The sequence below is a fragment of the Pelobates fuscus genome, chromosome 1 (assembly GCF_036172605.1).
Source record: "Pelobates fuscus isolate aPelFus1 chromosome 1, aPelFus1.pri, whole genome shotgun sequence".
In the NCBI taxonomy this organism is placed as follows: Eukaryota; Metazoa; Chordata; class Amphibia; order Anura; family Pelobatidae; genus Pelobates; species Pelobates fuscus.
In genome coordinates this window covers 314482017-314506207 of record NC_086317.1, presented here as the reverse complement: position 1 = coordinate 314506207, position 24191 = coordinate 314482017, and the positions used below count along the sequence as shown (strand labels likewise).

The 24191-nt window shown below is 42.6% G+C and overlaps 1 protein-coding gene across 8 annotated transcripts in view; it reads right to left on the bottom strand.

Annotated features, from left to right (window-relative positions):
* Window positions 1-23773, bottom strand: part of INPP4A (inositol polyphosphate-4-phosphatase type I A) — a 98995-nt gene extending 75222 nt beyond the window's left edge. For all 8 annotated transcript variants that reach the window (XM_063459003.1, XM_063459051.1, XM_063459033.1 and 5 more), the window contains exon 1: window positions 23668-23773. The gene's annotated coding sequence lies outside the window, so the exon portion shown is untranslated. The remainder of the gene's footprint in view (window positions 1-23667) is intronic.
* Window positions 23774-24191: the final 418 nt, after the last annotated feature.

Below are 24191 nucleotides of genomic sequence, written 5' to 3'. Positions count from 1 at the left end.
GGGTGGAGTTCCAGTATATCAAATTATTTTGACTAGTTTGAAGGGGGAGGCGGGGAAGGCCTGGTCCCTCAGGCGCTGCTCATAAGATACACAAGTTTCACTTACACAATATGACAGAATTTTAGCACTTGGGGTATTCTAGTTCAGTTCTCCAGCCTCTCATTTCTTTCAAATTACCCCTTCCGTAAACACGTGTTTTAGCTTTCTTAAAGCTTACCTTCACATGGACAAACACATTTTATTTTACATTATATGACTGCCAGAAGTCAGGTAGGTAAGTGGGAACATTGAACGGGGATCAGAGAGTGGGTGTCTATGGATAATCGCTTTATTTAGCAGGTATATTATTTAGCACAAGAAGATAGTATGTTCTAGAGGTTATGGTATCCCAATAACAGTAATATTTATATAGTATTATCCAAACATATCTCCTAATGTAATATATGTGCCATAATAAAGAAATTAACACAAAAAAAATAAAATAAAAAAATAAACACTTTGATTTTACTTTATTCCCCAGTTACTATCCACAGCATAGAAAATAAATGTTGAAGAGCATTTGTCACTATGTTTAGAATTTAATAAAGATATATTCACTGGACTTCAAACACAATCCAGAGATACCATAATACAAAGTATGGACTACTTTGTCTGAGGTGGACAATAGTGGGAGCTCTTCTGTTATCTCTTGTCCAATTCCAGCAGCTTTTACAAATGATGGCTGTGGAATTCAGGCTTTGTCTATGGAGGGTTTCGCAGGATCCTCCACAGACTTCAGTGTTGCACTCTTGCACATTCACGAGAATACAGCACTGACATGGCTCCTGGCAACTGAAGCAAAAAAAAGAGCCAAAGAGGACCAACATCATTAAGATAGCAGCCGCCATGAGGGACAGCTGGACATAAGTAAAACTTACCATCAATGTACCTCGAGGCTACTGGGTCTGTCAATTTAGGGGATCTTTGCTTTAAGATCTCACAAGCCCTGGGGAGGTTTCCTTTTTTTTTTTTTTTTTAAATACAGATTGTAAGTGGGGCAAAAATGGTCAAGTATCTCCATGGTGACCAAGCCCTGTCTAACCCTGAGCCCTAGGTGGTTGCCCTCTAGTTAATACAGTTATGTAGCACAACATTCTCAAATTATTATCCTTAAAGGGACACTCCAGGCACCCAGACCACTTCTGCCCATTGGAGTGGTCTGGGTGCCAACTCCCATCATCCTTAACCCTGCAAGAGTAATTATTGCAGTTTTCTAAACTGCAATAACTACCTTGCAGGGTTACGTCCTCCTCTAGTGGCCGTCTATCAGACAGCCACTAGAGGGACTCCCAGCTTCTTAAAACACGAAAAGTGCTTTAAACGACGCTGGACGTCCTCACGTTAAGCATGAGGACCTACAACGTTGCCGGAATCCCCATAGGAACGCATTGAATAATATAGCAAATTGCAAGCTTTATGTGCTCACATCTTGCACTTTATGCAAATGGAATGTATGCTCACAATTGGAGCAATATATTAAAGGGATACTTTAGTGTTCGGCCAGAAAAGCATTGAATCAATGCTTTCCTATGGGGTTTTCACGGACGCTGAATGTCCTTATGCACAGCGTAAGCAAGCAGAAAGCATATCTAAAGGCTGTCTTAGTACTGCAATGTAAACATGCTTAGGGTGCATGGTGGATATGTTTTAGTGAATCGTATCTTTATTTCACATTATAAAAGACGTATTGCTGAGAACTATGCACTTTAACTGCACTAGATTGTATTAAATCACATTTGTAGTTTCATGCACTTATTGGTTTGTGATGTACAGGTTTATATTGCATAGATGATTTAGGTGGGTGTAGGTGGTCAGTGAGTGTGTGTGTGTGTGTGACATGAGCGGGCGGCAAAATGGATCTTTGCCTAGGGTGGAAGAAATCCTTGCAACGGGGCTGTTAAAGTAATTATTGAGTGTATATATTTTTTAGACATTAGATGTATTATGATATTACGTGGACTGCTCTTTGTTTTACTGAGTTACATTCTCTATTTTATTGGATTTGTATTCATCACTAATAAAAAAAAAAAAAATATTTCTAATCAGAGGCCAACTATTTTTCATTGTCTTTGTATGTACACTGTGCAATCATAATAAAGTTGAATCTAATCTAAGATAATTTAACTTCTACATGGGCATTGCTCAACCAAATGAACCAATTGAAAATGAAGTCAGACATATGCCTAGGATTCTAAATTGGCATTACAGTAATTATATAGTGTTGCGGACCGTTTCGCTCACAAGGGGATAAAAACCGTTTAGGCGATAATCCCCTTTCCCATAGACCAGCAGCTACTGCAAGCACCAATCTCCCGAACTGCAAACTGTACAAATCTTCCAACTCCCGAACTGGAAACACACGAACCCTGGAATAGCTGAACAGGAAAAGCATATAATCCGCTTACACTCCTGGCAGTCAGCATACAATCCAATTCCCCCAATAACGAGACGACACTTCGTTTTGAGGGTCAAGAAGAATATGAGGTGCTGGCACACTCAGCCTGGTTTTTATTGCAGTTATTACAAATACAGGTCCGCCCACAGGGAGGTATAAAACAACCACTCACACATCAGTTACATCCCACATATTCCCACCCCTCATCCTGAGAGGAAATTCAATTATACATACAGTTAAAACATACTTTCTACCCAACTTTCATAACTCTAAAACCATACATCACATTCACATAAAAATACATATCCACAATCAATCCATTCAGGGGAACAACATATTAAAAATTGGCATGAATCAGACCAGGGGTTCAAAAGTTAGTAAAGTATCTTTTAAAACCCCTGCCAGCATGGCTTTCCGGCTCAGACCGGTTTTACAGAGCCCTCTCTCCTGGAGAAGTAATCGAATTACCTCCCAGGACAGAGACAGACTCCATTGAGCACATGGGGACACAAAGACAGTAAAACACTTTAAAATACATAAAGTCCCCTGTTACACATAACACACAGACATTTCACATATCCCCAGATAGCTGGGATCTGAGCGCACAAAACTACCGAATAGCGCGCATATCCTATTCACACAGTTCAATTGCCATGGAGCCGAAGTCTTTAACTACACGAATGGGCTCCATGGCATAGCTATCTGGGTTAACACATTCACATAAAGTCTGGTCCATAGTCCAAAGGCAAGAGGCGGGCAAGCAGCCCCCTCCAAGTACACGTGGCAAGGTCGGTTTTGCCACATATAGTAATGTAATATTTACAATATATAGCAAGCTCACTACATATAGATCAAAATTCAGAAGTTCCAGAAAAAAAAATATGTTTTAGTAGACCAGCATTGTTCTGCCCTGTGAATAAGAAATCAATGTTCAGATTTATTGTGTATGAAGAATGATCACTAGAGATCTACAAAATTAGGGCAACCCATTTAATATCCTAATTATATACTGTTTAAAGCTGAAGAACATTAATGGAAAAAAATTCATATGTTTCGCCCTGAAGAATGGCAGGATTTAAGAAGAGTAAATTAAAATGGAATATCCTAACATAACAAGGAGCATCTGGTTACCTTGGTTGTTTCATGATAAAACTATAATTTGAACGGTTACATTTACTGCCATGCAGAGTTTAACATCTGGATCCATGGTGCAAAAGATATTGACATTCTCCTTGTGAGTGAGACATCCGCCACATTTTATAGTCTTTTTTTGTTTTCCTAGGCTACACTTCATTGAAATTCATATAACCATCTGAAAAATTGCTTGGGCACAAACACCAAAACACATTTATGATTTAGCCCGAATTAAAGAATAATATAATAAATAAATAAATTAATTTAAAAAAGCCAGTTTGGACATCCTTTTAATTAGTTGGGACTATGGAATACAATCCTTATTTCTTACATTGAAATGGAGTGCTGGTGTAACCAAGTAGGAGGGCCTGTGGCTTGCAACCATTTTGTTCTCCCACTATCTGGCCTGGGAAATGAGATCTATATTGGAGAGGATAAAACGGCTTCCTCTTGGGGGGCGGAGCCAAGCCAGCAAGCTGACAAGTCGTGCTTTACATGTGCTCCTGCTGTATGGGCCACACACTTGACGACTACTCGGGCTACAGTGCTGGAAACCCCACGTAATACAACTACATGGATGGGGGAAGCCTGTAGGTACCCGTGGATACAAAAATAGACGCCCGGAACAACCGGGATCAGCTGCTGCATTTCGAGGCCTAAAGGAGGCAGCAGAGGGGAGGGATGGCCGCTTTCCCCGTACTGCGCAGTATCCCTGTAATGTGCCAGAAAAATGTCACACTACGTAAATGCATAAATACATAAAAAGACCTTGCTTTCTACTGCAAGCAGAACACAAACAAATTGAGATCAAAGCATATCCAACTTGAAAGGCACTTTACTTCCAATATAATCTGCAGATTCTTCACTTAACCCCTTAAAGATACATGACATGTGGGACATGTCATGATTCCCTTTTATTCCAGAAGTTTGGTCCTTAAGGGGTTAAAGGGTAACTCCAAGCACCATGACCACTTTAGTGATTTGAAGTGGTCAAGATGCCTAGGGTCTGTATGTGCAGCATTTTGCTACCTATATGGAATTGAATTCATCTGTTGCTGGAGATGTAACTCCACCTCCTGCTGTGTCATATGGGCATCATACGCCAGCCGGTCAATGGACACTCGCAGCCAATAAATGGAGACTGGATCGGCTTCCTGTTTTTGCAGCTCAGCAGAAGCGGGTCACCTGGCTAAATAGGAGCAATATATTTATTGATACACATTTCTAATTTTCCTTAATGTGCCAATCATGCTCCAATGCATTGTAGAACATTTACACTTCATTACAGGAAAACTATAGGGTCAGGAACACAAACATGTATTCCTGACCCTATAGTGTTTAACCCATCATTTAGGTGGCTTGTCCCCCCCCCTAGCGCCTTAAAAGCAATTAAAACTCACCTTATTTTCAGCGCCGCGCGTCCTCTGGCGCTAGCTCCGCTCCCGTGGTGACATCAGACTTGCCCATTTTTCCCCAATCCAATGCTTTCCCATTGTCAGTCTCAGCCAATCCTATGGGGAAGCACTGTGATTTGATCAGGCTATCACATGTCAGCAGACTGCTTGTTTTTCTAACAGCATGCAGATTTACAGCTTCTGGCTTGAATACAGTAAAGTTTTTACTTTATTTATGGAGGCATGAGGGGCCCAGGGGGGCTAGATGGTCGTGTTAACACTATAGGGTCAGGAATACATGTAGTTCCACTGGTGACTATAGTCCCTTCAAATGTTCACGATTGACATATGAAAATATTAGCCCCATAAAGACAGAACTGAAAAGTTTACTGGTTTTGTGTGTAATGGGTTACTCTAACCACTATGACTACTTCTGCTTTTAGAAATCGTCATGGTGGTAGGAATCTCTGCGCATATTGAGAATTTTGTAGTTTTGTGCCGGGAGCTATTTGCATTTCCGGCACATGCAATTTAGGCGGCCTAGAACTCTAATGTAAATTCTGTGCACAAATTACATGTCATCAGTGTGCTAAAAACATAATGAGCTTCTCGCTTGTAGGCTATGATCTAGTCTTAAAGGGACACTATAGGCACCCAGACCACTTTAGCTCATTGAAGCTGTCTGGGTACAGGTTCCATGTTCCCCTGAGTACTGCAATGTAAACCATTGCAGTTTTAAAGAAACTGCAATAATTACCTTGCAGGACTAAGACTGGCTCTAGTGGCTGTTAGACAGCCACTAGAGACACATCCTGGATCCCAACTGACTTTTGGTTGCCTAAATGACATCCTCACGTTCTGTATGAGGACATACAGGATCAGAAAAAAACCCTTATAGGAAACCACTGAAACAATGCTTTCCTATTGGGAGGGGCTAATGCGTTACAGTGCTTGCATTGCAAGCACATTATGCTTCCCTGTCAGATGACATAGGAGGCGGGGCGCTGGAATTGGGTGAGGAAACAATGGTGGTTGTTTTTTTTTTAACCCTTTCTGTGCCGGGGGGAGGGGGTGATGGAATCAGAGTTCACATTAGTGTAAGGAATAAAACTTTGTATTCCTTACACTATAGAATCCCTTTAATTTCAGCGCATGACAAAATAATTCCATCAAGTGTTGCTAAGGGATTTCCACACAGGTGAAGCACTGCATAGTGCACAGTGAAAACTATGGTGTTAGGAATACAAAGATGTACATGGTATACGGTATATGAGAAAAAATAAATAAATAAAGTCACCCCTACCTTTAGTATACGACAGGATCCTTCAGCCATATACATGCACCTTGGGTCAGACAGTGTTTTGAAAACTAACAGTAAGCCTCTATAGTCTTCCCTGCTTGTGTGCAAAGAGTGACGTGGTGAAGACCCAGATAGGATGGCTATGTCGTCCTGAACACGTAAGTACAATGGAGATGTGTGGGGTTTTTTTTTTTTGGGGAGGGGGGGGGGGGGAGGGGGGGGAGGGTTAACACAACATCCACTGTACAAGTCACCCAGGAAATGCTTCAATAACATTTACTGGGATGAGGAAATGAGGAACTGTCACTTTCAGACAAGTTGAGGGGGCAGAGTTAAAGGTCTCTTCTCTAAGAACGCAAAAATCTATTTGTTATTTAAAGGGACACTATAGTCACCAGAACCAATTAAGCTTAATGTAGTGGTTCTGGTGTCTATAGCATGTCACGGCGAGCTTTCAAATGTAAATGCTGCCAGTGTTTACATTGCCGCCTAATAACACCTCTATGTGAAGTCACTCAGAGGGAAACTAGAGGTGTTTCCTATTTCAGTGCTGTTTGCTATGCAGTACTTGCGTTCAGAGTCTCCTTGCTTCCCATAGAGATGCATCAGTTCAACGCATCGCTAGGAGAATATGGTGATTAGCGCAGAGCGGTATTTTGCTGCACATGCGCAATATAGAAACATAGAAACATAGAATGTGACGGCAGATAAGAACCAGTCGGCCCATCTAGTCTGCCCAATTTTCTAAATACTTTCATTAGTCCCTGGCCTTATCTTATAGTTAGGATAGCCTTATGCCTATCCCACGCATGCTTAAACTCCTTTACTGTGTTAACCTCTACCACTTCAGCTGGAAGGCTATTCCATGCATCCACTATCCTCTCAGTAAAGTAATACTTCCTGATATTATTTTTAAACCTTTGTCCCTCTAATTTAAGACTATGTCCTCTTGTTGTGGTAGTTTTTCTTCTTTTAAATATAGTCTCCTCCTTTACTGTGTTGATTCCCTTTATGTATTTAAATGTTTCTATCATATCCCCCCTGTCTCGTCTTTCCTCCAAGCTATACATGTTAAGATCCTTTAACCTTTCCTGGTAAGTTTTATCCTGCAATCCATGAACCAGTTTAGTAGCCCTTCTTTGAACTCTAAGGTATCAATATCCTTCTGAAGATAGGGTCTCCAGTACTGTGTGCAATAAATACTCCAAGTGAGGTCTCACCAGTGTTCTGTACAATGGCATGGGCACTTCCCTCTTTCTACTGCTAATACCTCTCCCTATACAATCAAGCATTCTGCTAGCATTTCCTGCTGCTCTATTACATTGTCTGCCTACCTTTAAGTCATCAGAAATAATCACCCCTAAATCCCTTTCCTCACAATGTTTTATATCCTCCCAATATCCTCCCAATGTTTTCCTATGGATTGGCTTAGATCATCAAGATCTTAGCCATGGGGGCGTGGCAACGTAGCCAAGCATTATAGTTTTAGTAATTCAAGTGTTCCTTTAAAAGAGAACTAATCATGCATACATACTTCAAAACAAGAGAAATCTCTATCCTTCCTGGTAAAATATTTTATAAATAAATTAGATTAATACAATACATGACTTACAGCTAGAGGAAGAAGTTTGCATCTACTCTAGTTGACATGGTCAGTTCTATTAAAAGGATTCTTGAAGTACAAAAACAACTTTAAAACTAATAAATCCGGGGGCGTGGTTTTGACTGCCGACCGAGATGGCCGCCTAAACTCAGAGCTCCGCACCCGAGACTCATAATTAAGCACTGTAATCCGCTACAACCACGGCTGGCGAACTGAAAAGCGGCCTCACACACGGCACGAACCGGACCCGTTTAACAGACACGGATGTCCAACCGCAAAACGCCTAAAAAGGGCCAGAAGGAGGCACTTTCTGTCACGGACATGCTGACTACCCACAGGCCCGCAGCACGAGGCTCGCAAGCGAGCTCATCTCCTACGGAGGCGGATGGCCCCGTAGCAGTAGTCGACAACTCCCGAGATGCTTCCAACACCGCTATACTAAAATCGCTGGCAGAAACAAAGGGGTTTTGGGCGGCAGAAATAGCCCGCTCAGCGGCGGAAGTGAAGGCTGAGATCGCCGCCATTGGGGCCCGCACCACTGCAATTGAAAAGCGCATGGCCCAAGTAGCCACTGCCCACAATGGAGCAACGAAACTTACCAACGCCATGAAACACCGGATCGCGGATCTGGAACTCGAACTTGAAGACCTCTTAGACAGGGCAAGGCGCAATAACTTGCGGATCCGAGGCCTGCCTGAAACGGCGGGCGACGCAGATTTGGAAGCCATCTTAGTGGCATGCCTCCGCCAGGGCCTAGCCAACATCCCTGATCATCTTTGGCTCGTTGACAGAGTGCATCGCGCCCTGAGGGTCAAGGGCCCTAGCAACAGCCCACCCAGGGACGTCATAATGAAGTGGCATTACTTCAAAACGAAAGAGTCGATCCTCAAACAGAGCAGACAACAGCCTTACAGGTGGGAAGGCACAGCACTCCAACTTTACAAAGATGTCGCCCCAACCACGTTACAACGCAGGCGGGAATGGAAGCCGATTACCGACTTGCTACGAGAAAAGGGTGTCCGCTTCGCTTGGGGATACCCATTTAAGATCGCCGCGTTCAATGGCCCCAGACCGACGGTCCTACTGCCAACAGCGGACGCAAGGGCATTTCTACGAGACCTCAACATCGAAACTCCTGACGACCTGCAACTGCCCACACGCGGCGCAGACGGCATCGCTCCGCTGCCCGCATCCTGGGAAGAGCTGAGCACTTGTTCCACCTGATCCTGCGGCTGCAGGAGATGGACACCCCAGGGGACTCGAATGCATGCAAGCTAACAAAAACGTTAAAACGTTATATAAGGTTTTCCCAATGTTCAAAGGTTACATGTTATAATTGTTAACGCTAGAATGGCATCATATCTACCTTTTACTGTATATGGGAATGGTGACCAACTTAGCCTAATATAGGAAAGGGCCATGAAGGGGGAGGGGGTTTAGAGGACATACCGCTAAAAGTATTGGCGTACCAACCTGGCGCCTATTAAAATGGGGCACATTTATAGCTAGCACAGCCCATGAGCAAGCAGAGTGGTCACTAGGGGCTTGTCACGGAAAGGATTCGGCTTACAGACTAAGGCAGTCACAGGCTCGGCGGGAGACAAACCTCTGAGGTCCCTAGTTAGCCTATCACCCAGACATCAGCGCTAGCGAGCTGTGTGGGTCCTCATACAAAGTAGTGGCGACTCAGGGCACAGTCCAAGCGCTCTTATTATCACCCAGGCCTCTAGGCTCCCCACAGTGGATAGGACAGTTAAGGAGTATATTAACCATTCAGGCATAACAGCACCCTCAAGGACGACACAAAAAAAAAAAAAAAGAGGGAAAGCACCAGGGGATACTCGGGGACGCCCTGGAGGTTGGGGTGCCATTGACTCTTTGGGCAGCATGGCGAGGGACCGGAGGGGGAAGAGGATAGGAGAGGGTACCGGAGCTGACTTGCACTGTAAATTGATGGCCCATCACCAGGCCCCCCCTGCACAAGCTAATACCCTACCCCCAGACGACAAGGCACACTACATGACAAGGACACTGACGCCCTGATGCCCCCACCCCCAACCGGAGGCCGACGGATAGGACGGAACAGCACTGGTTGTAAAAATATACATATGGGTCTCGCCAGGGTGCTAGGCGGCTGAACCCCCACCCCGCAAGAGGAGAACACCCCACTGGCTCCTGGCAACAAGGGAACCTATCTCCACATGTGGTGGACGTGCCCTAAAGCGAAAAGCTTCTGGAAAAACATTGCCAACCTCTTGGCAGCTGTACTACACAAACCTATTAACACCTGAGCGAGGGACATTCCTTATAGCAAGACCACTGGACGACCTCACACACAAAGAACAAAAATTACTCAACAAAATTAACCTGGCGGCCAGGAGGGCCATGGCACAGACATGGCTGCACACAGATATGCCCCACATGGATAGAGTGATACAGAACATAAAAGAAGCCCATCTTATGGACAAGCTCACGGCGCAGCCCAGAGATACTTACCCGCTATTCATAAAAATCTGGGAGCCATGGGAAGACTACACGAACCGCTGACACTCACAAACACCCCACTAAGGCTCGAGCTATATCTGTCAGAAAACTAACAGTCAAGCACTCTAGCTAACAGCGACAAACCCCCACGGGACGGCTGCGATCCCTCCCTGCCCCCCCGTCCCCATCCCCCACTAGACCTACTATTACCTCTCATTTCAACCCTTTTCTTCTTTAATCCTCAAAATGTTGACCGATCATGCATGCAATAAACGACCCATATAGGGAGCAGAGGACACCTGAAGGGTAATAGAGGTATTACCTGAAAACAGTGTAATTAAACGCTCAACTGCTAAATGCACAAGGAATATAGCAGAGACATAGAGACGACATAAAATACTACTGTATGCACACTGTACAACGCCACGTGAGCTACAAAACATCCTCTATGCACTGCCTCCCTTTTAGTATAAAATGCACAGCATGACTTGATCACTAATGACATGGAAAATGTGGAGAAAGGCATGTACCATATAGCTACTATACGGACACCCGCTCCACTGAGGAGCATGACCACCTCTTGAAACTTGTGTCATCCGAAATGTACCAGGCACTTCTTATGTTTAGTTTTCTCTTTCTTTATGTTTTTATGAACTACAAAACTGTGACATAGTCTAGAATGTACTTGCTGTATAAGTCAAGCAAAATGTTACCATGCCAATTTTGGCTTCTGCGTAAGCCTTACATACATGAGACAAATATGCTATGAACTGTGTCACGGTCTAAATAAAGAATTTAAAAAAAAATAATAATAAATCCGTTTTGGTGTATAGATCATGCTCCTACCGTCTCACTGCTTAATTATCTGCCATTTGGGAGTTAAATCACTTTTTGTTATGCAGCCCTAACCCCACTACCCCTGGCTGTGACTCTCACTGGCAACGTGAAAAAGAAAAGAAAAAAAAATGAATTTCCAAAATCAGATCACAGTAGGTTTATTAGACTTGTGCACAAATAGTGGCATTGAACACATTGAATGCCTGTCAATTTATTTATGCTCGATGTTGGTAGTGAATTGACCAAGGCTTATAAGAACATTTATATAATTGACAAGTGTAAAATGGATCTTGTCCTGTGATGATGCAAACCAACGCTAGACATTCACAATGTTTACCAACTAAAATTAACCGTTTCCTTTTTTGGTAATAAAGCGATTTTCAGCACACTGTGGGCCAGAAGACGGTGCATTGTAAATGTGAAGCCAACACAGAAGGAAGACACAGGTCAACATTCTCTTCAACTATATATTTGTCAATAATTTGGATATTACAGCATACATAGTATATCCAGGTTGAATTATCCACACCTCTCATCTCTAAATGGCATTTTCATTTGAACAGGTATATGTTGAAGGAGCAATTATAAGGCCGTTACTTTTTTACTTTTTTTTTTTTTTTTAATTGTTTTCCATTTTATGTACTCAAAGAGAGAACATGTTTCCAATAACCACAAAGGAAAGTAGAATAAGCCTGAAAGGGAACTAGCATTGCACACTAATGAAAAAGGAAGTTTCTTAAATGACACTTCCGTATTGTATGCTCCTTGGATTAATAATCCTTTTTAAAGAAAAACTAAAAGTACTTAAACTTAGCAGTCACACATCTTTGTACAGCAAATGTTTGTAGCCGGATATCAATTAAGTACCAGAATGATGAGGAAATCCACTTTTCTAATTTTTAAAGGAACACTAGTGTTAGGAATAGAAATGTGCATTCCTGACACTATAGGTGTGAAAACACTGTTTAGGTGTCCATCCTCCCATGTCCTTTGCGGTTGGCCCCGTCGACGCTCCACCCCCTTGGCTGAGATCATTCATTTTGATGATCTCAGCCAATACAATGCTTTCCCATAGCAAAGCATTGGGAGGCCATTGTGCATGCACAGCAAATATTTTTATCCCCAGAGCTGGTGTTTATGAACGCTGTTGTTTAGGTATCAGCTAGAAGCTTTAGGTGCGCATCCTGATGATGTGTCCAACTGTATTACTAGAGGAATGTTCGGGTGGAACTGAATGGGGGCGGTGTTGGATGGATGCAAAAAAAAAAAGAACCCACATATATATCATTTTAAACACAAAAACACAACATATTGGATTTGTGGAGATCATCAAAAAAAATTTATGATCTCAGCCAAGGATGTCGGGTGGGGGGCAGCGGCAACAAGACTGGCGCAGCGTTAAAAAAATAAAATAAAAATGTAAAATCACCTTTTTCCCCATGAGCCAATGGAGACCGGCCACCTAAACAATGATATATATATATTTTACAAAAAAATTGCTCATCAACTTTGCAGGTTTTGAGATGATAGTGTCAAACTGGATATCTGCCCCTTTCACTTTTCAAACAAGAAATCTGTACAAATAGACTAGCTAGACTCATGTTTTACATTTTTAAGTGTTTTAGCAGATCATCAATTCATACAAAGTTTGCAGTATGTGCACCTGTACTAACCCCTGCATTTCTGAAGTACCATATATGTAAACCTTTGCTTGGGTGTAATTAAGTATGGGGACATATTTAAGGGACACTATAGTCACCAGAACAACTACAGCTTACTGTATTTGTTTTGGTGAGTATTAGGGATCGACCGATAGATATTTTTTCTTTTTTTTTTTTAAGAGCCGATACGATAATCTGTGGACTTTCAGGCAGATAGCCGATAACTTACAGATATTCTGTACATTTACCATTTTGAAAAAAATAAACTATTTCCAAAGGTAAATGCACACAATATACATGCCACATGTAGTGGATGCAGTGTGTTTGTGTAGTGTGTGTAGTGGATGTAGTGTGTATATATAGTGAATGCAGTGTGTGTGTAGTGTGTGTATATAATGAATGCAGTGTGTGTATGTATGTAAAATGGGGGGGGGGGGCATATTTTATTTGAATTTTAAAAAATATATATTTAATTTATTTTTTTAGTCCCCCCTCCCTTCTTCTTATGTGGCCGGGGAGGGGGACTGGTGGTCCAGTGGCATGGACTATGCAGAGGGGGCCCAGCAAGCTCTTACTTACCTTCCCAGCAGCTACCCTGTCTAAATCTCGTGGCCTGCTTGCCGCGCAGAGTGTTGCCATGGTAACCCGTGGCAACGCTCTGACGGCCGCGGGACTCGCAAGAGTCAGACAGGGGAGCTGCTGGGAAAGTAAGTAAGAGCTTGCTGCGGGCCCTCCAGGACCGTCGGGCTTGTAATGGACCCGGTATGTATTATTGGCAATATCGGTATCTCTATAGGTCGATACCGATATTGCCAGAAATGCCGAATATCGGTCGATCCCTAGTGAGTAATCATTCCCTTCAGGCTTTCATATATTTTGTTTTACACTTACACTCTCTTCCTTCTTGTTTTACATAGAAAGGGGTAGTATATCTGGCATTTATTGTTTTGCCTTTCAAAATGTCTTACTTCATTTTAAAGCCTGTTGAAAGGATCAAGTCCTTACTTTCTGGAGAGTGGGTGTCATAATTTGCTTACCTGCCCAAAAGCTCATTTGTATAGCACTTCTTAAAGAAGTGCTGACAGAAAATATAGCTTTGTGGCTTCCTCTGATGTTGCTCCCTTGTCTGGACTTTTATGTTTTTGTGTTTTTATTTCTAATTTACATAAATTCTATCCTGAGTTGAGTATATTGTTGACATTTCCGAGGTGCACCAGCTAAATATATTGCAATAACTGCAATAAATTGGTGGTGACAGAGAAAATTAACAAATGTATATACTTGGAATGTGAACATGCACATATAGCATAATATTTCCAAAGCAATATAGAATCTCTGCCTTCTTAAACTGGTATGTTCCCGATGCAAAATCATTCATTCGGTCCACCTCTGAACTCACACACTGACCAATCAATGGCTATGGAATGAAAAATGTGGACCGGTGTCCTTTTTCAGGGATAAAAACAAAAAACAAACAAAACAAAACAAAAAAAAAACACTTGGTTCAGACGAATGGTTCAGGATAATAACACAAATTCACCTTCACTGTGACCTCAATCCTTTCGATTTGCAGTAAATTCAGGTCATTATCTTTGTGCAGTAATAAAAAATAAAAAAATAAATAAAAAAAAAAAACTAGAGAGGTCTCTAGCTAAATCGGTCGGCAATTTATTAACTAGCATAATTAATTTTTTTTTTTTTTTTTTTTTTTTTTAAAGGGCTAATCCCCCCTTTAATTAACTGTTCAGAAAGAGAATTGCAGTCTGCCTAACTAGCAGACATGTTGGAAAATTGATTTTCTTACCATGGTACCAGAAACCTTCCATCATATTAACCACAACAATGCTAAGAAGATGTTCTGTAACATTATTTGTACTTTCTACACTTCTCTGGTGTAAGGATTGTGGTTCTGATGTAGTGATAGGATTTTAGCTTAAAGGACCACTATAGGCACCCAGACCACTTCAGCTTATTGAAGTGGTCTGGGTTCCAGGTCCATCTAGGATGAACCCTTTTTGCTGTAAACATAGCAGTTTCAGAGAAACTGCTATGTTTACCTATGGGTTAATCCAGCCTCTAGTGGTTGTCTCATTGACAGCCGCTAGAGGTGCTTCCGCACTTCTTCACAGGGAGAAGACGCCAGCGTCCAAAGGAAAGCATTGAGAATGCTTTCCTATGAGACTGGCTGTATGCGCAAGCGGCTCTTGCAACGCATGCGCATTCAGCCGATGACTGGGAAAGGAGGCGGAGAGTCCCCACCGCCGAGGGAGCCCAGCGGTGGAGAAAAGGTATGTGTTTAACCCCTTCCTCACCCTAGAGCCTGGCGGGAGGGGGACCCTAAGGGTGGGGGGGACCTAGAGACCCTAAAGTGCCAGGAAAAAGAGTATGTTTTCTTGGCACTATAGTGGTCCTTTAAAGGGACACTAGTCACCAGAACAACTACAGCTTATTGTATTTGTTCTGGTGAGTAGAATCATTCCCTTCAGGCTTTTTGCGGTAAACCCTGTTTTTTTCATGGAAAAGGGCAGTGTTTACATAACAGCCTAGGGGTACCTCCACTGTCCCTTCCTCAGATGGCTGCTAGAGGTGATTTCAGGGGCAGTGCTGCACACTGCAGTACTGACATTGAATGTCTCCACCCTCTGCAAGGAGACACTAAACTTTCCTCATAGAGATGCATTAATTCAATGCATCTCTATGAGGAAATGATGACTGGCCAGGGCTGTGTTTAGCTTATGCTGGCACTGCCTCCAATCTGCCTCCTTGACAAGTTCAGCCAACCCAATGTTTTCATATGTAAAAGCATAGGATTACTGCAAACCTTTTGGGACAGTTTTACTTGTAATACCGCTACCCCCCTATAAATGCTAAACTAATCTAAAACTAACCTGAAATCCAGCGTCACACAAAGCTCCCTGTGTGGATTTCCAGTGAGTTGTCATTTTCCCTACCAGCATTTACCATACTTGGAGAGTTCCTTTAACCACTTTACCGCCAGGCACTTTGTTTAAAAAAAAAAAAATATATATAAAATAATAAAATTATCAGCATAACATATTTTAAACAAGACAGGAATAGCTAGCACCAACACATAAAGCTGCAATTTCATATTTAGATTATCTTTCATTCACACTTGCAAATTAAAATTAACAAATGTAAACCTTTATTGTTTGTAAATATTTTGGGATTATTGCTCGAATGCATTCGGTGCTGGACTAAAATATAAAAATCGGTATTAAAGTATAGGATTTGGAAGATTCACAATGCACATAACATTTGGGACCAGATGCTTTAGACCAGATGCACGGTCGCATATCATCATTCACTTGCTATATGCAAGCTAATTATAACTTTAGGTACTATTTTCAAAGCAAATGGTTAATTACACTGATCTGCCACGACCTTAAAAACACTGATAGATGGCGGAGCCTAACAACCGAGACAAGCAGACGCATGGGCTGAAAGCTCCGCGAGTAAAACAGGGAAAAACGGTGGAAAACCCAGGCTGGGTACCCCCAAATCACCACAAAGACGCCATACACCCCCTCTGAGCGACATGGGGCGAAAAACAAAAAAAATACCCGCCGAGAAACATACCCCGGGACTCACAATAGGCGACATGTGGAGACAGGCCCGAGGGGCAAGCGGGACCGACATGGCGGCGCTTCATGGCGGATGTTCCGATTTTTCGGACGACCTCTCTGGAGAGGAATACCTGCTGTCACCCAAGTCGGGGAGACCGCCACAGCTGCCTAGCTCCGACCCGGACACCGCTCCAGTGACTTTAGCGGCCCTCACGCGGCTACTCGCAGACCACCACAAAGATCTGCACAACGACATCGCTGCATTGAGGGGCGACCTTAAAGGGATCACAACCCGCCTGAATACTCTGGAACACAGAGCAAAAACCACTACCCAAGACATTGGGGAACTCAGACAAACTGTACAGGACATTCAACGGCAACAACAACTCCACGACCACCGCATGGCGGAGCAGGAGGATGCTGGGCGGCGGGATAACATAAAGATAAGAGGGATCTCAGAAGGAATCCCCGAGACTGAACTAGCCCAAGTTGCTGAACGCCTCCTGGCAAATATCTTACCTCCCGAGCGGGCCAACAAGATTACCCCTGCCAACTTATTCAGGATCCCCAAACCGCCAAGGGCGCCGACTGGGGCCACACGAGACGTCATACTTACTTTCCAAACTCGACTAGACAAAACGACAGTCCAGAATGCCTTGAAGGGAAAGACGCCATTCCGATTTGAAGGGATGACATTGACCTTTTTCTCCGACCTCTCGAGAGGCACCCTGGCTTGGAGACGCTCCCTCCAGCCTCTTACCATGCTTCTCCGCCAAAAAGACCTCAAGTACCGATGGCAAGCGACCCACACACTCACCGTACAACAGGGGACGACCGCTTATCAGATCAGGGATCTGAGCGACGCAACGCCGCTTCTACAGGCACTGGGCCTACCACTGGACTCCCTTGCACAGACAGCCCAGGAGAGCGCCACGTCCCCTCACCACCTATGGGATCCGGCGAGATCCGTCCCGTTTGTGCCGACAGGTCACACACCCGAACCCTACGTGGCACTCACCACCTGAAGGGCATACGGAACGGTAAAGTGCTGCCCTATCGGCTGGACGCAGATTATCACAGCATAAACAATACAAACAAATGGACTATGGACACAAATAGGTAGAATAACATACACCAACATCTACCTAAAAGTTCATAGGAGACCCCACAATCCCTGATTGATTGCTGGACATTTTTTCCTATATTACTGCTCTGAAAGAGGTAGCTCTTACCGTATACTGGCATACCGAATAGCACTGGTCCTCTTTGATACAGCAAGGTAAATTGGGAGTTAACTACCCCAAACCAAGGGCTGCCCCACATGTCGTTCCCTAGGGCTAGCTGCACATCTCATAAGAGGCCTACCTATCCTGTATCTCAAGTTAGTTTTATGTTATTGTTTCAGTTCCTGGCCATCTTGCCTAACCACGCTCCCATAACTAGATTTTACCTGGGAATGCACGCAGACATGTCACCTTCAGTTAGCTCACAGGCCCCATCCCCAAATATCACTGGAGCTCTAGCACAGCTGGAGAAGTCCCAGGGTTGCATTTATTATCCTTCGCATATAACACAGAGGAATCCTTTTGCCCACCATATTAATGCCCCACGCTACCTGCCAGACTAATACTACCCTGCAGGGACATATTATAATATATGATGGAGAGGCACGGCAGGTCCCCAGGTAACCCCATGCATGCAATCCCACCTTCACTGACCTTTACCGTCTTGAAAAGCTCAGACGCGCAGAACCCCCATATGGCTTGCACCCTTTACTTTTCCTTTACTGTACAGTTTTTTGTTTTATCATCAGCTTCAAATCTTTGCTCCATGATTAATAATTCTCACCGTTTACCTTATCTGTTATTGCTACAACTTTGCCTCCTTGGGGAGCCATCTTGTTCTTACTTAATAAACAACATGAAAACAGCAAGACGCTAAGTTAGCTACCAAAGTAAACATACAAAAAACCCTTACTCTACTAAGCCTAAAGACGTTGCGACAAATGTGCCCACCCAGGTTGACCAGTAGGAAACGACACTGGGTTTACCTAGCGTGTCTAATGCGTTCCACGCCCGCAGGTAGTTAGGGAACAGCGGGTCAGCCTGTTGCTACATAATCCATACTTAAACAGTTTCTCCACACTAGCGTGATCTACGAATCAGCATTTAATTATATTGTTTATATTATTTATAGTGTGGTTATAAGCGCTGCCTCAGTGGCACTGTTTTCCTAAGGTCTTAATACTCTCACATCATAATTTCATATGCGGGATTCCACACGGTTGAACTAATGTTTTTATTAATTTCAAAATGTGCCTGGATGTAAAGTTGTTAGCTGTAACGAAAACCAAAATTGTGCCTGACAATCTATTGCCACCTCCTCTACTGTAATTTTTTGTTGCTGTACCTCAAAACCACAAATGACCCTAACCTGCTTGCTTTCTCCAGTGTATAGCCCCACGATTCTGTCTCAAAGTTTATAATGTTCCTATGTTAAATATGTACAGGTGTAAGGGCACCCTCCACTACCAGAGAATAAGCAACAGCCTTCCCCTCTCTCAGGAAATGCGATAATGTTTTAACCCATGTCTAACAATATATTAGCAAATACTCATTCCACAAGTATATAAGTTCAGACGTTGAAGTGTATTTCATAACCAAAACAGCGAACTAGACCTACTCTGTGTGCCACTAGCCGACACTCTCTGTTGCCAAACGACTTCCAATATATACATATATAAATGTATGTCTTCTTCATGCTAATTATCTTAGTTACACCTTACTATGATGATACAACGGTTTATTTAAGTGTGTAAATTATACAAAAATGTGCGAAATATCGCGCCACTGTTTAATCTATGTAAATCTTGAGATACGCTGTTGTGGCGTCTGCTGACATGTCTGTAACCTCCCGCACAACAAAAATAAAGAATTAAAAAAAAAAAAAAAAAACACTGATAGATGAAGTGAATAACATTGATTTCATGTGTTGGAAGCAGAAAAAATGGGCAAGGGAAAAGATCTGACTGACTGTGACAAGTGCCAATAGTGATGGCTAGTTGACTGGGTCACAGCATCTCCTAAACTGCCTTTTGAAATGTTCCCAGTTTGCAGTGGTTAGTACCTTCCAAATGTGGTGCAAGAAAGGACAACTGATAAAACCAGCGTTCAGGTCACATGGAACCCAGGGCTTAAAGATGCACGTGGTGGGCAAAGGCTCGTTGTCTGGTACGATCACACAGAAAAGCTACTGTAGCTCAAACTGATGATAAACCTAATGCTGGCCATGTTAGAAAGGTGTCGGAAAACACAGCGCACCACAGTTTGCATATAAGGATACGTAGCCGCAGCCCCTATAACTCACCAAAAGCTTTTTTTTAATGGGGATGTGAGAATCAGAACTGGACCATTGAACAATGGAAGAAGGTTGTCTGGTCTGATAAATCGGGTTTTCTTTTAGGTCAGGTTGGCCGGGTGAGTGTGCATAGTTTACCTGGGGAAGAGGTGGGAGCATGCTGAACTATGTAAAGAAGGAAGGCCAGTGTTCACAGTGTTCTGCTTTTGGCAAACTTCTGCTGGGAAACCTTGGGTCCTCCTATTTATATGAATTATACTTTGACAAATGTCACCTACCTTGAGAATGTTGCAGACCACATACACCCCTTTATGGCAGTGGTGATTTCTGTTGGTAATGGCCTCTTTCAGTAGGATAATACAGCAAGCCACAAAACTAAAATTGTTCAGTAATGGTTCGAGGAATATGACAAAGAGTTCAAGGTGTTGCCTTGGCCTCCAAATTCCCAAGATCTCAATCCAATTGAGCATCTTTGATATGTGCTGGAACAACAAAACTGATCAATGGAGGTCCCACCACACAACTTGCAGGAGCTAAAGGATCTGCTGCTGATGTCTAATGAGCCAGATACCACACAACATATTCAGAGGGCTTGTGGAGTCAATGCCTCAACACATTAGAGCAGTTTTGACAGAACGAGGGGTACCTACACGGTATTAGGCAGGTGGTTTTCATGTTGTTGTGAACAGTGAATGTGGCAGCTGGGCAGCACCTGCCAGACGCAACATAAAAAAAAAAAAAATAGGAAGCCAACGGGGTCAATAAGTCTCTCCCTCCCAGTTTATTTTGTCAAATAGGCCCCCACCCAACCCCCATCTTGGATGGAGACGATGTCACCCCTCTGTGTGGCTGCAAACAGGACCAAATTCAGATTCGTTCTGGACAGGAATTACAAAAAATTGACATTGACAAATTGCACAAACAATGTTCACATTTTGTAGCTAGATTGTTGTGTCCTATTCGGTACAGGGTCATTCTGAGTTTAGAGAATTACAATGAAAATCTAAATAATTCCTCTTTATTAATTAGCTATAAATGGCGTTTAAGATATTTTTGGTAGTTACGATTGTATGTGCCAAAAATCACAAGAACAAGATTTGCCCCTTTACCTTCAGTATGGTGGCCATCATATTTTTGCTAAATAATGTATGCTGGTTTTAGTAGACAGAAAATGTAAGTTCATGAAGAATGCATTTGAATGAAAATTAATTTTCGTTCATTTGAACAGATAGTTGGATCAGAATTTTATTTGGATGAATGAAATTCCACAATCCGCAACGACATCTTGCAGCTCTACGCTATATATCCATCTAGACCTCACTCATTAGTGGTGGTTCTAATATTATTATCACAGGAATTATTAACTAAATTCCTGTGAAATAAAAATAAATTTAGTTTTGCCGTTACTCATTCTGAAGAATTAACAAATACATATTCATCAGAAAATGAATGCCCAAGTCTAGCTTGTAGCCAAGATTGTATCAGAATCGATATTAATGAAGATTAGAGAACTATCATTGCAGAACTATGTTTAATGTGGAAGGACACATAATATTCAGGGTTGCAGTGCTATTTTAAGGAAACTGTCGATTTCAATATTTTTTTATCATCATGTTTAGTTATCCCTACATTTAAAAAAATATTTATTTGTGAAATGTGAAAAAATAAAATAGGATCTGTCACTTTTTAGTACTTTATAAAGATGTAATCTTTATGAAATACTGATTAAGGAACTACTTTGTTTTATGGTAAAGCCCAAAGTTGCCAAAAAGAGGGCTTCTGTCAAATTTTGTCCAATCCCAATAGCAGTCATAAATGACAGCAGTGGAATTCAGGCTTTGTCTATGGGGGATCTTCCGTAGACCTCAGTGTTGTACTCTCATACATGCAAGAGTACAGTACAAATTGCAGCAACCAATAATGACCGTCCAAGCTAAGTAAAACTCACCTCCCAAGCACCCCAGTCACTGGACCAGTCCGTTTCAGGGGTCTTTGCCTGAAAGACCCTCTAAAATGACAGAACCGCTTTAAAATCTAGAAACCTACACATATTTATTCTGCAACTGAGCAATTCCATCTCCTGTCAATCATTGCTATAAACTTGGTTATTTGCCAGTCAGCATCGAATCATACAGATCAGAGAGAAAAAAAATTCTTTCTACTCATTTGAAAGTTTGCCCTGACTTTGTCTTGCCTGATCTGTATTGTCATTTGCTCAATCTTTCATAAAAAAGATACATAAAACAAAAGCAACTCATTTAAAAACAATAAAATATTTATAAGTGATTTTTCAAAGGTGTACATTCCAGATAAGATCATTTATTCTTCCTGTTATAGTCTAATTTAGTGAGTAAACAATGACTGACTAATAAACTTCCAATGAAAGAGTTATAACTTTTGGATAATAGCATTGTTCACACTGCACAGCACGCGTGTGCCATCCATCATTACACAGATATCCAATAATCAGTACAAGAAAACTGTGTGCACACAGTCCTTATGGATGACCTCACTATCTGGTTATATCAAATGCAAAAAAAAAATAGTTCATCTCCAAATCAATTTACGTGAATGTAGAACAATAGAAAATGAAGGCTCTCAGACTTTTACATGATGCGTAACACCAATCTAGTGTAATACTGCTTGAACATTCTATATAGTGACAGAAAATGGTATATGCACCAGCAGATTTATTTACTACGGGAGTGTTTCATTAATGGGTCATAGATAGACAAATCAGTTGCAGGCAGCTGGTCAGATTTTGGAAGATGAGCAATGAAGAATACAATTATTAAGTAATACCAATACTGAAAAAGCAGTCCATCACTCTACAGATCAATATTTATTTACAGACCCTTTATTATGGATAAAAAGTATTTAACAGGCATTTTCCACATCTATTCAATTCAAATACAGCTACTAAACTTAGCTGATGGTATACTTGAGGATACAAACTGCAATCAAAAAAGGATTGGCCTTGTGAAGGCCAGTCAGGGTGTTTGTCACCTGTCACCTAGAGGGTTTAAGATATTGCCACATCATATGCTGCTACAAGAAGTTCAAACTATAATATCTTGTAACTGTGGCCTTTTTATAACCTTGGAAGAAGATGGTCATGTTTAAATATGTATGTGTAGTGTAAAAGAAAAAAAAAAAAAAGGTCAGGTCTCATTCTGGGAGCTGTCCTACAAAACACATGATGAGAATTTGGAACAGTTTGATCAGATGAGCAGGCTATTTTTAAGGCATGTTATGTCATTCCACACAATTACATTAGGTCAAGACACATCAGTCAAAACAAGCAAAAACCACTGCTACAATATCACTAAGTCAGAACACAAGAAATACATGCCAAGTTACAAAACAAAAACAAATCACACACAGTACATTTGAGATTAGCAAAAAAGAAATGAGACCCAGCTGATACTGCAGATACTACTCCCATGAAGCTTTTCCAGCCATGACATGGGAGTTATTCTACAAAAGATGAGAATGCACCTTGTGGCCACTCCTGCATTACATTATGAGACACACACACACAGCGAGCATCATTACTGTCTGAGAGATGGAATGGGGTCAGGAGCTCCATGGCTATAAATGGCATTCCATTCAATGTGTAATGGCAATCTATGGAACTCTCCAGATGATAATAATAATAATAACGAATATTACCTCCCCTGGGGTCATGGCATGTCCCTGCATACTGACTGCCATCGATCCAAGCTCACTGTAAATCCCAATAGGACCCCACATTAGTATAGCAGTGACCGCCAGGCCCACACTCTGCTCCCTGCTCACACTGTGTCAGTACAGCGCTGTATAGCCGGCCAGCCTCCTGCACTGTCTGTCATTACAGCCACCCAGCCCAGCGGTACCTACCTGCCGGCCTCTCTCCCTCACAGCTGTGGCCGGGAGGGGGGGGGGAGTGAGGGTGCCTTGCAGCAGGGAAGGAGCAGCCACTCCTTGCAGGTTGATGATGCGTCTCTCTCTCTCTCTCTACATTAAAGCCCACAGCACAGAGTCCGGTACTGCCCCTTGACGTCACTGACTCCGCCCCCACCCCGGGAGCCGCTCAGTGTCGGAGCTGAACTGCGGCTGCCGGTCACGTGTGCGCGCTGTGTAATGGGGGCGCAGGCAGCGCTGTGCTATGTGGCAGCTGGTACCATGACACCAACTATGGCTGTCTGACCAGGGCTGCACTCATGGAGGCTGACAGCACAGTCTGACACCACAGCAACAGGCCCTGCTGTGTGCACTGCAGAGAGTCTGGCTGCCATGGTGTAAATGGCTCATACTGATAAACAGGTGGCTACCCCATTCTGATACACAGGTGGCTACCCCATACTGATACACAGGTTGCTACCCCATACTGAATTACACAGGTGGCTACCCCATACTGATAC